We start from the raw sequence: 18,014 nt of genomic DNA on the forward strand, positions 1-18,014 counted from the left end.
TTAAAATAGCATTTAGTTATTTCGTTTTTATGTTTGTGCATTTAAACATAAACTCTAAAGCCAAAGAAGCAGTTTAAAAGTGGACATAGTGTATTTACAAATAAAAGCTCATGTAGCAACCAATAAAATGGAAATTTGTGAATGTTTTAAGCAAATTGCCAGGAAGATTTTTAGAAATCAGATCAAATAAAATATTTGCAAATTATGCTATTTGTTGATGCCCATAAATTTAAAAATAAGTCTAACAAGTCTGCTATATTTGCACAGCTTAAATTTTTATGGGTTCCCAATATTATGGAATGAGAAATCACCATTGTAAACACTGTGCTAAATTTAATTTCTTTATTTGACTTTTACAAGTCACCAATATAGTACTTGCAGTTTGGCCCTGGCAAAAACATAGAAAAGACTAAATTTAAGAGTCACTTCTATTGTGTTCCTCAGAAAAGTTTTTAGTCATCCAACTTTGAAAAAAAAGATAAAGATGTATTTGCAATTTAGAGCTAGGGTTAAAAATTATTGAAACGATTATTGAAGGCTTTTAAAAATCTTTGCAATTATTTAAAATAATAATGTTGCCATTTAGCATTGCCATTAACAGCAGAAAGTTGCAACATTCACCCAGTATTCTGTCTTTTTTATCTTGGAACACAAACTGAGTGAGAAAAGTAATTTTCTTTTTCACATATAGAATCTATTTTAGTTAGTGCAGCAGGTTTTTGTTGTTGTTGACTGATTTTCAGCTCCAAGTTTTATAACCTTAACTCATGGTGGTGGGAACAAAAGATTTTCTCTCACTCTACAGCCCAAGTTATTTCAGCACCTGCTGCTCACCACAGGCAGCCCGGCTTTTCATCAGCTTTTACCAGGCTCATCAGCAAAGCTGGGGGAGAAAAGTCTTGAGGACATTCAACCACATTGAGGTGCCCACTGATCATCAAGGATACTTACAGTAACAGCCTATTACATTTAATTAGCAAGTTTGAGTCTATTAAGAGAACTGTGAAGGGCGCAGTCAAGATGGAGGTGTGGGAAGATGCAGAGTTAGCATCTCCCCACAACTAGGGCACCAGCCGGCCGCTGGTGGGGGACTCTGATGCCCAAGGAGTCGGGAGGAACCCCAAAGTGAACTGGCAGCTTGTGGGATCTTGGTTCACGAGCCAGAGGTTGGGCCAAAGCTCTTGTGGTGGGAGCTCTGATTCCAAACCACTGGACTAACAGAGAACCTCAGAACCCAGGGAATATTCATCAGAGTGAAGTCTCATGGAGTTCCTCATCTCAGTACCAAGACCCAGCTCTACCCAATAGCCTACAAACCCCAGTGTTGGAAGTCTCAGGCCAAACAACCAGTAAGTCAGGAATATAATACCACTCATTAAAAAAAAGAAAAAGTGAGACAGCAAAAAAATATGTCACAGATGAAGGAGCAAGGTAAAAACCTACAAGACCAAATAAATGAGGAGGAAATAGGCAGTCTGCCTGAAAAAGAATTCAGAGTAATGATAGTAAAGATAATCCAGAATCTTGGAAATAGAATGGAGGCACAGATTGAGAAAATTCAATAAATGTTTAACAAAGATCCAGAAGAACTAAAGAACAAACAAACAGAGATGAACAACACAATAACTGAAATGAAAAATAAACTAGAAGGGATGAATAACAGAATAACCGAGTCAGAAGAACTAATATGTGATCTGGAAGACAAAATGGTGGAAATAACTGCTGAGGATCAGAATAAGGAAAAAAGAATGAAAAGAATTGAAGACAATCTCAGAGACCTCTGGGACAACACTAAACACACCAACATTTGAATTACACTGGTCCCAGAAGAAGAATAGAAAAAGAAAGGGTCTGAGAAAATATTTGAAGAGATTATAGTTGAAAACTTCCCTAACATGGGAAAGGAAATTGTCACCCAAGTCCAAGACACAGAGAGTTCCCATACAGGATAAACCCTAGGGAAAACACACCAAGACACATATTAATCAAACTAACTAAAATTAAATTCAAAGAAAAAATATTAAAAACAGCAAGGGTAAAACAAAAAATAACATACAAAGAAATCCCCATAAGGTTATCAGCTGATTTTTCAGCAGAAACTCTGCAGGCCAGAAGGGAGTGGCAGGATATACTTAAAGTGCTGAAAGAGATAAACCTACAACCAAGATTACTCTACCCAGCAAGGGTCTCATTCAGATTCGATGGAGAAATCAAAAGCTTTTCAGACAAGCAGAAACTAAGGGAATTCAGCACCACCAAACCAGCTTTACAACAAATGCTAAAGGAACTTCTCTAGGCACGAAGCACAAGAGAAGGAAAAGACCTACAATAACAAACCCAAAACAATTAAGAAAATGGTAATAGGAACATACATATCAATAACTACCTTAAATGTAAATGGATTAAATGCTCCAACCAAAAGACATAGACTGGCTGAATGGATCCAAAAACAAGGCCCATAAATATCCTGTCTAAAAGAGACCCACTTCAGACGTAGGGACACGTACAGACTGAAAGTGAGGGGATGGAAAAAGATATTCCAGGCAAATGGAAATCAAAAGAAAGCTGCAGTAGCAATTCTCATATCAGACAAAATAGACTTTAAAATAAAGACTACTACAAGAGACAAAGAAGGACACTACATAATGATCAAGGGATCAATCCAAGAAGAAGATATAACAATTGTAAATATTTATGCACCCAACATAGGAGCACCTCAATACATAAGGCAAATGCTAACAACCATGGAAGCAGAAATCAACAGTGACACAATAAGAGTAGGGGGCTTTAGCACCCCACTTGCACCAATGGACAGGTCATCCAAACAGAAAATAAATAAGGAAACACAAGCTCTAAATGACACAATAGATCAGATAGCTCTAATTGATATTTATAGAACATTCCACCCTAAAGTAGCAGAATACACTTTCTTCTCAAGTGCACATGGAACATTCTCAAGGATAAATCACATCTTGGGTCAGAAATCAAGCCTCAGAAAATTGAAATTGTATCAAGCATACTTTCTGACCACAGTGTTATGAGATTGGAAACGAATTACAGGAAAAAAAGTGTGAAAAACACAAATATATTGAGGCTAAACAGTGCACTACTAAATAACCAAGAGAGCACTGAAGAAATCAAAGAAGAAGTAAAAAGTACATAGAAACAAATGACAACGTAAACATGACAACCCAAAACGTATGGGATGCAGCAAAAGCAGTTCTAAGAGGGAAGTTTATAGCAATACAATCCTACCTCAAGAAACAAGAAAAATCTCAAGTAAGCAATCTAACCCTACACTTAAATCAACTAGAGAAAGAAGAACAAAGAAAACCCGAAATCAGTAGAAGGAAAGAAGTCATAAAGATGAAAGCAGAAATAAATGAAATAGAAACAAAGAAAACAATAGCAAAGATCAATAAAACTAAAAGCTGGTTCTTTGAGAAGATAAACAAAATTGATAAACGCTTAGCAGCACTCATGAAGAAAAAAGGGAGAGGATGCAAATCAATAAAATTAGAAATGAAAAAGGAGAAACCACAGCTGACACAGCTGAAATACAAAGGATTATAAGAGACTACTACAAACAACTCTATGCCAGTATAATGGACAACCATGAAGAAATGGACAAATTCTTGGAAAGGTACAATTTTCCAAGACTCAACCTGGAAGAATTAAGAAATATAAACAGACCTTTCTCAAGTAATGAAACTGAAACCATAATTAAAAATCTTCCAACAAACAAATGTCCAGGACCAGATGGCTTCACAGGCGAATTCTATCAAACATTTAGAGAAGGGCTAACACCAATCCTTCTCAAACTCTTCCAAAAAGTTTCAGAGGGAGAAACATCCCAAATTCATTCTACAAAGCCACCATCACCCTGACACCAAAACCAGAAAAAGATATCACAAAAAAAGAAAATTATAGACCAATATCACTGATGAACATAGATGCAAAAATCCTGAACAAAATACTAGCACACAGAATCCAATAGCACATTAAAAGGATCATACACCATGATCAAGTGGGATTTACCCCAGGGACGCAAGGTTTCTTCAGTATACGCACATCAGTCAATGTGATACACCACATTAACAAATTAAGGAATAAAAACCATATGATCATCTCAATAGATGCAGAAAAAGGTTTTGACAAAATTGAACACTCATTTATGATAAAAACTCTCCAGAAAATGGGCACAGAGGGAACCTACCTCAACATAATAAAGGCCATATATGACAAACCCAGAGCAAGCATCATACTCAATGGTGAAAAACTGAAATCATTTCCACTAAGATTAGGAACAAGACAGGGATGTCCATTCTCGCTATTCTTATTCAACATAGTTTTGGAAGTCCTTGCCACAGCAATCAGAGAAGAAAAAGAAATAAAAGGAATACAAATTGGAAAAGAAGAAGTAAAGCTGTCACTGTTTGCCGATGACATGATACTATACATAGAAAATCCTAAAGGTGCCACCAGAAAACTACTAGAACTTATCAATGAATTTGCTTAGGTTGCAGGATTCAATAGTAAAGCACAGAAATCTCTGGCATTCCTATACACCAACAATGAAAAATCAGAAAGAGAAATTAAGGAAACACTCGCATTTACCATTGCAACAAAAAGAATAAAATACCTAGGAATAAACCTGCCTAAGAAGGTGAAAGACTTGTACTCAGAAAACTATAAAACACTGATGATCGAAACCAAGATGACATAAACAGATGAAGAAATATACCATGTTCTTGGATTGGAAGAATCAATATTGTGAAAATGACTATACTACCCAAAGCAATCTACAGATTCAGTGCAATCCCTATCAAACTATCATTGGCATTCTTCACAGAATTAGAACAAAAAAGTTTTCAATTTTTATGGAAACACAAAAGACCCCGAATAGCCAAAGCAATCTTGAGAAAGAAAAACGGAGCTGGAGGAATGAGGCTCCCTGACTTCAACTATACTACAAAGCTACAGTAATCAAAAGAGTATGGTACTGGCACAAAAACAGAAATATAGCTCAATGGTACAAGATAGAATGCTCAGAGATAAACCCATGCACATATGGGCACCTAAATTACAACAAAGGAGGCAAGAACATACAATGGAGAAAAGGCAGCCTCTTCAATAAGTGGTGCTGGGAAAACTGGACAGCAACATGTAAAAGAATGAAATTAGAACACTTCCTAACACCATACACAAAACTAAACTCAAAATGGATTAAAGACCTAACTGTAAGACCAGCTGCTATAAAACTATTAGAGGAAAACATAGGAAAAGCATTCTTTGACATAAACCACAGCAAGGTCTTCTTTGACCCATCTCCTAGATTAATGGAAATAAAAACAAAAATACATAAATGGGACTTAATTAAACTTAAAAGCTTTTGCACAGCAAAGGAAACCATAAACAAGAAGAAAAGACAATGTTCAAAATGGGAGAAAATACTTGCAAAGGAAGCAATTGACAAAGGATTAATCTCCAAAATATACAGATATCTCATGGAGCTCAATATCAAAAGAACAATCTAGTTTAAAAATGCCCAGAAGACCTATATAGACATTTCACCCAGGAAGACATACAGATGGCCATTAGGCACATGAAGAGATGCTCAACATCACTAATTATTAGAGAAATGCAAATCAAAACTACAATGAGGTATCATCTCACGCCTGTCAGAATTGCCATTATCAAAAAATCTAGAAACAATAAATGCTGGAGAGGGTGTGGTGAAAAGGCAACCCTCCTGCACTGTTGGTGGGAATGCAAATTGATACAACCACTATGAAAAAGAGTATGGAGGTTCCTTAAAAAACTAAAAATAGAACTACCATATGACCCAGCAATTCCACTCCTGGGCATATACTCTGAGAAAACCATAATTCAAAAAGTCATGTACCATGTACCATAAAGCTCATTGCAACACTATTTACAATTGCCAGGACGTGGAACCAACCTAAATGCCAATTGACAGATGAATGGATGAAGAAGATGTGGCACATATATACAATGGAATATTACTCAGCCATAAAAAGAAACGAAATTGAATTATTTGTAGTGAGGTGGATGGACCTAGAGTTTGTCATACGGAGTGAAGTAAGTCAGAAAGAGAAAGACAAATACCATATGCTAACACATATATGTGGAATCAAAAAAAAAAAAAAAGGTACTGATGAACCTAGTTGCAGGGCAGGAATAAAGAGGTAGACATAGAAAATGAACTCAAGGACAAGTAGGGGAGGGCGAAGCTGGGGCGAAGTGAGAGTAGCATCGCCAAATATGCACTAGCGAATGTGAAATAGTTGGCTGCTGGGAAGCAGCAGCATAGCATAGGGAGATAAGCTTGGTGCTTTGCGATGACCTAGAGGGGTGGGATAGGGAGGATGGGAGGAAGGCTCCAGAGGGAGGGGATATGGGGACATGTGTATGCATATGACTGATGCACTTTGTTTTGCAACAGAAACTAACACAGTATTGTGAAGCAATTATACTCCAATAAAGATCTATTTAAAAAGAAAAGAGAGAAATCTGTGAAGATCTTTCAAATCAGCTTTGAACACACCCCCACCCCCACCCCACCCCCAGCCCATATTCTGTGCTTCTGTGAGTAGTTTGGGTTGATCAGATACTTGACTATATTCTTTATCTTCTCTCCTCCATATTCTCCATGGTTGATCTCTTATTAAATCTGCTAGTGACACTTCCATGGAACTTGGAAATCTGTCGTTAACTCCCAGATAAAAGAGGAGCTGTATTGTGAATGTTATGAACTCTTATTTTTCAGGACAGCAATAATGGCTGAGAATCTAAAATTTTTCAGGACAGTAATAATGGCTGAGAATATAAAATTCTTTGCACTGGCTCTCCTATCCAACCCTGAAAGATGTGTCATGGCAGGACCGTAACTCTTTAAAGCATCCCTTATTGTCAGTCACTTTGAGAGGACTCTTGAATTTGGCAAAGTTGGAATTTACTCTAAAAAATGACTTTTCCACTAAGTCATGGAAATTAAGGGAACTGTCATTCCTTTTGCTGACTCATTTTTATTTCCCCATTGTTCTCTGGTGCATGAGGAGGAAGGGTGCTCTATTTTGATAGCTGTAATTTTGTCCCTCAGTGAAATTCTGAGTGGCAGCTAAGTGTGACATTTGCTCTTCATTTCACTTTGTTTCTCTCTTTGGACCTTCTCACTGTCAAAATGGTGTTGTGGAAAGAGCACTGGGCTAGAGGTAAGCCCTGATTGTTGAGCCCTGCTCTGCCAGTAGCTAGCAGTGTGATCTCAAGCAGTCCCATAACCTCTTTAGAGGAACTTTCCAATTTCCCAATTCCTGGCATATTTATCTAAGTCATGGTTGGGAGGAGGAGAGAGGATAGGTAACTAGCATTGACTATAAAAATATTTATCTTGGGCTTCCCTGGTGGCGCAGTGGTTGGGAGTCCGCCTGCCGATGCAGGAGACACAGGTTCGTGCCCCAGTCCGGGAGGATCCCACATGCCGCGGAGCGGCTGGGCCCGTGAGCCATGGCCGCCGAGCCTGCGCGTCTGGAGCCTGTGCTCCGCAACGGGAGAGGCCACAACAGTGAGAGGCCTGCGTACCGGAAAAAAAAAAAAAAAAAAAATTAGGTTGAACCATATGCAATGGCCATTTTTGTAGGTCAGGCAGTTTCATATGGTTTAAACTACAGTTGACCCTTGAAAAATGTGGGGGTGAGGGGCACAGCTGAAAACCTACCTGTAAATTTACAGTAGGTGCTTTATATCTGCAGTTCCACATCCTAGGATTCAACCAGGCTAGGATCGTGTAGTACTATAGGATATATTTACTGGAAAAAAATCCACATATAAGTGGACCCGCTCAGTTCAAACCCATGTTGTTCAGGGGTCAACTGTAATAGATTCTACTAGCCACACTTCAAGGCCTAGGGATGTTTACATACATACATATATATATATATATATATATATATATATGTATATATACACACACATATATATGTATGTGTGTGTATATATATATATAAAAAGTTCTACAGATTTCTTAGTGATTTTCCTACTGTCACAGTCATATCTGACTTGAGTCTACATTGTGAAACAGATGGAAATTGTTCTTAGTATCTACAACTATTTTTTTACGTTTCTTCCCTTTCGTATTATTCTCTTTTTTTCCCAGGTTAATTCCAGGCCTTCAAAACCTTCATGATCTTCCCATCTTATCCATTCATCATCAGTCCATCTACCTCATTCATCTCCTTATGTGTCTCACATGTGTTTTCAACATTTATCATATTTCATGCACTATGTGAGATACAACAAGAAGAGCTCAAAACTGATGATAAACTCAATACCAGGCCATATGAAATAGGTGGTTTGCCTTAATGTTGCTAAAGAGAATTCCAGTTTAACCACAGAATCACTTCGTAAGCTTTTAAAGATTATGTGTGTGTATGACTGTGGAATTACAGGGTTAAGGAAATTAAATGGAAAGTGGTTTCTTCATTTGGTTCAGAGAGCACTCTTAAAATGGCAGGTATTGGTGAGTTCCAGAACGGAGAGTCCTTCTGAGAGTAACTTTATATACTGTGGCTTTTTTCAAGGTTCACATTCCTGTCTGATTTTAGGTAGCACATGAATACTTGCCTTATTAACTTCTCCTTCCTGAACTAAGCCAAGTTCCAATCAAATTGTGTGGTGAGCCTCAGGTGAGATGCACCCTGATTACAATAGAACCATATAAATGTTGGTATCCATTTTTTTTTAAATTGGAGAGCTGTAACTTTTTTGCAGCTTTGAATATTTCATTTAGAATTTATATCAAAAGTAGGGCAAAAATGGAAGTATTTCTGCATTCCATTATGTATTATCCTCAATTTCAAAGGGATACTTAACATTTCAAACTAGTTAAATTTATTTCACTCTTCTTTTAGGTGAGAATTCCTTTGAGATTTCTAGTGGAAGAAATGTATATCTTCCACATCACTAAGCCTCCCAAGGTCCTTTCTCTTTTAGTTGAAACATCTTCTAACAATGGCATGTAAAAAAAAAAAAATCATCTGTAAGTAAAACTAACAGAAAATCATTCCTTCTTTTCTGTAGATTTAGCAGCATTAAACACTGTTCTCCTGTAATGTTGAATAATCAAAAAAAATTAATTTTTTGTAGTCCAGTTCTTCAGGATTTGAATATATAAGCATTATAATTTGGATTCCTTAGCTTGTTTCTTTATCATAATCACAGGTTTTGGGTATAGGAAAAAGTGTTTTTGGATATTGAGGAGGGGGTATGGAGTGTAATTTTCATGAACATAAATTATCAAAGGTAGCTAATTTTTGTGGATTACTACATTAGATACCACAGAGTCCAATTTCCTTCCAGGAGTGTGGTTAGAGACATGTTTGGTTGTCAAGGAAAATAATTTTCAGGGTGTACTTAATGTGAGCATATCACTTTGTATACACAGCAGGTCTTATCTCCGACTTAACAAGAGATTATATTTTCATATTGAAAAGGTTTAATTCTTTTAACAGAGGCAGAGTGGGTTTTGTTTGTTTTTACCTTGACAGTATGCTGGTGTGGAATCTGCTGATTGCTGATTCCACAGGGGCGAAGCTGCTTTTCTAGTTAGGGGCACAAGGAGAAGAAAACAGACAGGTATGGATACAGGCATACCTCGGAGATATTGTTGGTTCAGTTCCAGACCACCACTGTAAAGCAAATATGGCAAGAAAATGAGCCACACAAATTTTTTTGTTTCCCAGTGCAAATAAAAGTTATGTTTACATTATACTGTAGTCTATTAAGAGTGCAGTAGCATTATGTCTAATAAACAATATACATACCTTAAGTAAAAAATACTGTGTTGCTAAAAACTATCTGAGCCTTTAGCGAAGTGTAATCTTTTTGCTGGTGGAGGGTCTTGCCTCCCTGTTGATGGCTGCTGACTGATCAGGGTGGTGGCTGCTGAAGGGTGGGGAGGCTGTGGCAGTTTCTTAAAATAAGACAACAGTGGAGTTTCCTGCATCGATGGACTCTTCCATTCATGAATAATTTCTCGGTAGCATGCAATGCTGTTAGGTAACATCTATCTACAGTAAAATTTCTTTCAAACTTGGAGTCAGCCCTCTCCAGTACTGCCGCTGCTTTATCAACAAAGTTTATGTAATTTTCTAAGTTCTTTGTTATCATTTCAACAATCTTCATGGCATCTTCACCAGGGATAGATTCCATTTTAAGAAACTACTTTCCTTGCTCATCCACCAGAAGCAACTCCTCATCTGTGAAAGTTTTATCATGAGATTGCAGCAATTCAGGCACATCTTCAGGCTCCACTTCGAATTCTAGTTTTCTTGCTGTTTCCATGACATCTGCAGTTGTTCCTCCACTGAAGTCTTGAACCCCTCGAAGTCATCCAGGAGTGTTGGAATCAACTTCTTCCAAACTCCTGTTAATATTGATATTTTGACCTCTTCCCAGGAATCACAAATGTTCTTAATGACATCTAGAATGGTGAATCATTTCCAGAATGTTTTCAATTTACTTTGCCCAGATTCATCAGAGGAATCACTGTCTGTGGCAGCTATAGCCTTATGAAACGTATGTCTTAAATAATAAGACTTGCAAGTCAAAATTACTCTTTAATCCATGGGCTGCAGAATGGATGTTGTGTTAGTAAGCATGAAGAGAACATTAATCTCATTATACATTTTCATCAGAGCACTTGGGTGATCAGATGCATTGTCAATGAGCAGTCATATTTTTAAAGGATTCTTTTTTTACTGAGCAGTAGGTCTCAACTGTGGGCTTAAAATATTCAGTAAACTATGTTGTAAATAGATGTGCTGTCATCCACGCTTTGTTGTTCCTTTTATAGAGCACAGGCAGATTAGATTTAGCATAATTCTTAAGGGCCCTAGGATTTTTAGAATGGTAAATGAGCATTGACTTCAACTTAAAGTCACCAGCTGCATTAGCCCCTAACAAGAGAGAGTCAGCCTATCCTTTGAAGCTTTGAAGCCAGACATTGACTTCTCCTCTCTAGCTATGAAAGTCCTAGATGGCATCTTCTTCCAATATAAGGTTGTTTTGTCTACACTGAAAATCTGTTGTTTAGCGTAACTACCTTCATTAATTATCTTAGCTAGATCTTCTTGTAATTTGCTGTAGCTTCTATATCAACACTTGCTGTTTCACCTTGCACTTTTATGTTATGGAGATGGTTTCTTTCCTTAAATCTTATAAACCAACTTCTGCTACCTTTGGACATTTTTTCTACAGCTTCCTCACCTCTGTCAGACTTCACAGAATTGAAGAGAGTTAGGGCCTTGCTCTGGATTAGGCTTTGGATATGGGAATGTTGTGTCTTGTTTGATCTTCTCTCCAGACCACTAAAACCTTCTCTATATCAGCAATAAGGCTGTTTTGATTTCTTATCATTTGTGTGTTCACTGGAGCAGCACTTTTAATTTCCTTCAAGAACTTCTCCTTTGCATTCACGACTTGGCTAAGCTTTTCACGAGGCCTAGCTTTTGGCCTGTCTCGGCTTTTGACGTACCTTCCTCACTAAGCTTAATCATTTTTAGCTTTTGACTTAAATGGAGAGATGTGTGACTCTTCCTTTTGCTTGAACACTTAGAAGCCATAATAAATTAGCCTAATTTCAAAATTGTTTTGTGTCAGGGAGTAGGGAGGCCAGGGGAGAGGGAGAAAGACAGGGGAACAGACAAACAGTGAAGCAGTCAAAACAAACAGAACCTTTATTGAATTTGATGTCTTATGTGAGTGTGGTTCATGGTGACCCAAAACAATTACAGTAGTAACATCATAGATCATTGATCACAGGTCACAGTAACCAATATAATAATAATGAAAATGTTGGAAATATTGCAAGAATTACCAAAATGCTGATACCTAGGCTGTAACCCAGACCAGACAAATTTGAATCCCTGGGAGTGGTGCCTGGGCCTTGTATCTTACAAAAGCTCTCATGCTCCAAGTTTTTGAGTAGCAACAACGAGTAAGGCCATGTTTCAACTCTCAAGCTTTTAACACCTGACAGGGAAGACCAGAGTACCCCACCCTGAGGCAAGTGCTACACTTATAAGATGAACAAATTTCTGGGGAGGCCCAGAGGAAGCCAGAAAATTACACACAGTGGAAGGATGTCAAAGAAGTGGCATCCTGCTGGGCCTAGAAGGATGGAAGATTTTCCCTGAGAGAGAAGGGGAGAAAGTGTGCCCAGGACAATCTCCTTTATTATGGCTCTGAGATGCTAAGAGAAAATGTGTTGATGTGATAAAAACCTGAGGTCTTTGAATCAGGCAAAACTGTGTTCAATTAGTTAGCCAAATTACTTCACCTCTTAGTGCTCAATTTCTATGTCTATAAAATGGAGATACCCACCTCATAAGGATGAGAATTACCAACAGTATTCGGTACATTGTTGGTGCTCAGTAATGTTAACTTCCTACCAAAGCTAACCTTTAAGTGGTTCATGGTTGTGTAGGGGGCTGTATACCCTTGCTACTCACAGGGTGGTTTTCAGAATAGCAGGGTCAGCATAAGTTTGCAACTGGTCACAATTGCAAGGCCTCAGGCCTCATCCCAGAACAACTGAACAGGGTCTGCATGCTAGTAAGAACCCCAGGTGATCTGTGTGCACCTCAAATTTGAGGAGCATTTTTGTAAAGCATAAAAAGATGAATAAGAAATAGCTCTTGCCCTTATGGAGCTTAGAGGTCCCTAAAACAACTTTAGTATTTACAGAAATAATTATAATGCAGGGTATAATGTGATAAGTGACATGAGGCATCCACGCCAAATGCTAAAATACCACAGATTGTTGCAGCTCAAATTGAAAATAGTATAAAGTTCCTTTTCTTACTGATAAAGCCTGAAAGTTCTTAAAGTTACAATGAGCCCTTTTCCTTTTCTGCCATCCTCCAAATGCTATAAACTGGAAAGCTTAACATATATGTAAGTAGAAAGCTACGTTTGTTTATGCTTGTTAGGACATTTGACCTACAAGTTGAGTCATTGCCTGAGAGGAAAGGAACAAAAATGCCAAAAGGTAATAAAAATGACCCACTAATGTTAAGTCTCAGAGCTGAAATAGACTCCCCAGAGAGAGATCAAGGTTAAGACAAAGCAGGTGAATGGAAATAGTACAGTTACCTTAATTTTTGATGCTCAGTGCTTTTGAAAATAAAACCCTACTTTTAAAATTCAAGAGCAATGAATAAAACAGCAAAACTGGCCTATAATTTCCCCTGTTGACATTAAGAACAAAACATTGATTTATTAATTATTCTCCTTTTGATAGTACTGATTTCATCTCATCAAGTTTACCATTGCAAGTTACCAGAACAGTCAGAAGTAAAGAAATTTAGTGAAAGACTGTGATTAAACTCTGTATAATCACTACAATGTACTTATTATTGAAAGTATTAGCAAAATGAATTAGAGTGATCATCAAAATATAGAAGGGGATGGGCATCGTTTAGTATATCTGAGGCAGAGATGTGTTATGTGTGGGATTTAAGAAAAACTGCAGTGATTATCCTACTCTTGTCACCTCCAAAAAAAACCTAAAGGAGACACAGGCTAAGTTAAGACAGAAAAAATAATTTCCATCACTTGGAATGATTCAGTCCCTTCCCCTGATGAAATGGAAATTGAGTTTATGCAGAAGCAGATCTCTTTGAATTTGAAGGCTATTTCAGTAATATTAACTGTATCATTACATTTTATTGAACTTACAGCACATATGTTTTGCTTCTTTAAGTGAGCAAATAAAATTTTAAAGTCTGGGGATATTTCACTTCAATTTGTGGTGAAACCACATGGCGTAGTATAATATAAAGCAGAAATAATAATTTGAAATCACTGTTTAACTTTTTGTCACTGGCTAACAGTTGACCCTTGAACAATGCGGGATAGTTTAGAGGCACTGACCCTCCCTGCAGTGGAAAATCTGTGCATAATTTACAGTTGGCCCTTTGTATGGTGCCTCCTCCGTATCTAGAGTTCTGTATCCGTGGATTCCACCAAGCATGGATCATGCAGTACTATTTTACTTACTATTGGAAAAAATCTGAGTATGAGTGGACCCATGCAGCTCAAACTTGTGATGTTCAACGGTCAACTGTAATTAATGGTGTTTGATGAAAGTGAATCAATTCAGCTGGGTTTTGTTCTCGATACAGAGATGTTGTAAATAGTAAAAGTAATTTTCAGGTGACACGTTAGACCAATGGACTTCTGATATAGCGGAAGTGAAAATGTTCATGGTTAATTTTATTTAATATTATTTTTTTATTAGTAAACATAAAGACCTGTTATTGTCTTATTTCAAATTGCATTTTTGTCTGGTAATGGTTTTACTTTCCAGAACTTATTTCAAATTGAAATTTCCCACTTACATTCTTCAAATAATGTATATTTGAATCAAATTTCCTGAAATAATATATTTGTCTTAGAGATAACATTCTTAGAATTTTTTTTTTACAAATTATTTTGGTTAAGGGAAGCTTGATAACAGATATTGAAAAGTATATTATTTTCTTGGCTATTTTATGCATATTCAGTGGATGCTTCACTCTCTCCTTAGGAATTACAGATTCTCAATTCCTCTTCACCACTTATATATTTCTGACTTTGTATCAAGCAATAAAACATGCTGGGGCTTCCCTGGTGGCATAGTGGTTGAGAGTCCACCTGCCTGCCGATGCAGGGGACACGGGTTCGTGCCCCGGTCCGGGAAGATCCCACATGCCGCGGAGCGGCTGGGCCCGGGAGCCATGGCCGCTGAGCCTGCGCGTCCGGAGCCTGTGCTCCGCAACGGGAGAGGCCACAACAGTGAGAGGCCCACGTACCGCAAACAAAACAAAACAAAACAAAACAAAACATGCTGGTATGTTTTTGGTACCTGGAACAAAGGGTCTAATTAGGAAGAGGAGCATGTTCACAATGCGTGTGGTCCATGTGTCACCACCAAAATGAATATATATTTTGGATTTTTCAGCACTTTTATTAAATGTTTAGATTTTTAAAAACTGTTAGAAGGGCTAGTTAAAAGTTGTATAAGTGTGGAGCATGTTTTTTGATAGAAGTTCATCTTGGCAAGCCATTTCTTTCTAAACTTTTGTCGAGTATGGACATTTTGTGGAATGCTGAGGTCTTCACAGTTGGAATCTAGAGGAGAGCTGATGTTAGGTAGTTAATTGAATGCCTGAGTCATGCAGGATATTCAGGTAAACAGATCTTTCCCTTCAATGTCCTATTTTTCATCATTTCACCAGATTCTTATGATTTTGGATACCTCAAGACATCTATAAAAACAAGAGTTGAGGGACTTTTCTTCCCCATATTTCCCATGTGTTGATGACCCATTAATATAGATATGTCACGATATATCTATGTTTATTTTAACTCATTTTACATTTGACTTGTTATTTATTAGACTGACTTTAGTAAAGAAACATCTCTTTCATTTTTGATTAGTACATGAAGCTCTTATATGATTACAAATAGTTGTTTTTAGGAAAATACACTTATTTCTTAGGACAACAGAGTTATTTGCTATAAATTAAATTTAATCTGGTAACTAAAATTTTACTATTTTTTGATTTGTGTATGAGACCCTAGATATAATTGGTAAAAATATTATGCTAATCATATAGATAATCTGCAGTGAAAGCTATATTTTTTCAGTAAATATTAGTTTGAGCCATATGAAATGTCTGATATTTGACCATTTTTGACTTACAGAGATGGCAGTTGCATATGGTTCGGTCTAATACTAAAAGCCCAAACTTAGGATGTTACACTAATTAAAATAATAACAAAACAAAACATGGAATGGGCAGCACCTCACTCTTGGGGTACACATTTTTATGCTTAAAAAACAAAAGCTAGGGGCTTCCCTGGTGGCGCAGTGGTTGAGAGTCTGCCTGCCGATGCAGGGGACACGGGTTCGTGCCCCGGTCCGGGCAGATCCCACATGCCGCAGAGCGGCTGGGCCCGTGAGCCATGGCCGCTGGGCCTGTGCGTCCGGAGCCTGTGCTCTGCAACGGGAGAGGCCACAACAGTGAGAGGCCCGCGTACCGCCAAAAAAAACCAAAAGCTAAAGGAAAAACATATTTCTGAGGAAATTGCTGTTTTTATTATCATCACATAAATGTGAAAAGGCTAATCAAAACTATTAATAACCAGAAAATTGAAGGTAAAATTGAAAAGCCTGTATCAACAAAAGTTGGATACATGTAAAAAAATACATATGAGTTTCTCTCAAATAATTTTTTGTTTCCTAGCTAACATCAAACTAACTAAACTTCCTGATTTTAATTAGTGTGGAATAACTTACTGGTTATTTTAATCTACTTTGGTACTTATTTCCTTTTTTCAATTGCTACAGGATTAGATGAAATAATTTTTTGCTGCTTTGTAAAAGAGGAGGTTGTGTTAGAAGAATTCTAAGGTGCCTTTCAGCAATAGGATGTCATACAAATAGGAAAAAATCTAACATGGTTTAAGGACTATTTATTTAAGCAGTAATTATGACTGGAAAACATCAGAGTGGAAATGGGGTATGGTTTAGAAGCCGTTTTGCTTTTTTCTGGAGTTCATTAAAATGAAATTGTAAAAACTTAAACCATGACTATTTTTCATTTTGAACTTTAGTTCCTGTTGAAATTGGAGAGAAAACCACATAGCGATTTACGTATGCTACTAGGAGAGGATGGCTACCCTCCAGGGCTTTCACAATGTGTCTCACTGCCTTTACTTGTTCATTTATTAAGTGCCTGTTATGTGTCATGGCTGGTCTCACAGATTCTAGGATGTGGACCTTAGCAGTGGAGATCTAGACACTTATTTGGTTAGCATATTTGGACTAGAGCAGTCATGCAGGGAAAGGCTTGCATTAACCAAACTCACAAGATGTTAAGGTATAAACCAAAATGCAAAAATATTGATTTACAAACAGTGGGTCTTTGCTACATATGATTTAGAATGCACATGTGAACCTACTCAGCACTGTCTCACTGAAAGTTACTCTACAGGGAAAATCAACTTATAACCAGAAGGCTGCTTGGTAGTAAGGCCCTAAGAGGGAATGGAATGAATTGTATGATTCAGTGTTTGATATTGGTCTCTGACATTCTGATGCCTCCAGTTCTACCATAGTGATGCACCTGCCAGAGGGACCAGATTGCTCAAGATTTTGGACCAGATTATGCTTCCCGTAAACAGCGCTCGCATGTAGATTACTTCTTTAGAAGAATTCCCTTACTTTTCTCAATTTCACATTACACTTTCCTCCCTGCCTCAGTATTTTATATAAGTTGACTAACCTAAGACCTAGTACCTGGCCCCATAAAGCACCTCAAGTTTAATAAATTGATACTACCATTTAGCTAACTACAAAATTATTATTTTTGCTTTAGGAATAGTACATATTTTACTTCTGAGCTACTTTGGGTATAGTTTATCACTTCATTCTAAGGTCTGTGTGTGTGCGTGTGTGTGTGTGTGTGTGTGTGTGTGTGTGTGTACATGCGTCTAGTGGGAAGGGCATGATACCTTCCATGCCTTGATGCTTTGAGAAAATAAACGTTTTCTGATTTTATTATTTTGCAAAAGTTCTGGATATGCTTATACTTTTTTTCTTTTTTTTTCTTACTTTCCAAATAAAGATTTAGATCATGAAGTTTCTTTCTAGAGACATAGCTTCAAAACTAAATGAAACTCAGAGTATCCCTAAGTCATCCCAGTTTAGTGAGGCTCTTTATGATGATAGTGAGTATGTGTGTTTTGCAGAGGTAGGTAGAGAGAAACTACATTTGAACTCTTGAAAGTCATACTTCAGATTCTTAGTCATTTTTCAGGGACTTGAAACTTATTGTTGATCCTAGTTTAATCTTCACTAAATGGATGATTTTTTTCTCCTAAAACCACTGTCCAATTATTGAAATTAATGCATATACAAGATATCTGACATGTAAATAGAACCGATA

Source organism: Delphinapterus leucas, chromosome 9 (genome assembly GCF_059928025.1).
Source record: "Delphinapterus leucas isolate spDelLeu-1000000601 "Yukka" chromosome 9, BTC_Dleu_Yukka2, whole genome shotgun sequence".
NCBI classification, from domain to species: Eukaryota; Metazoa; Chordata; class Mammalia; order Artiodactyla; family Monodontidae; genus Delphinapterus; species Delphinapterus leucas.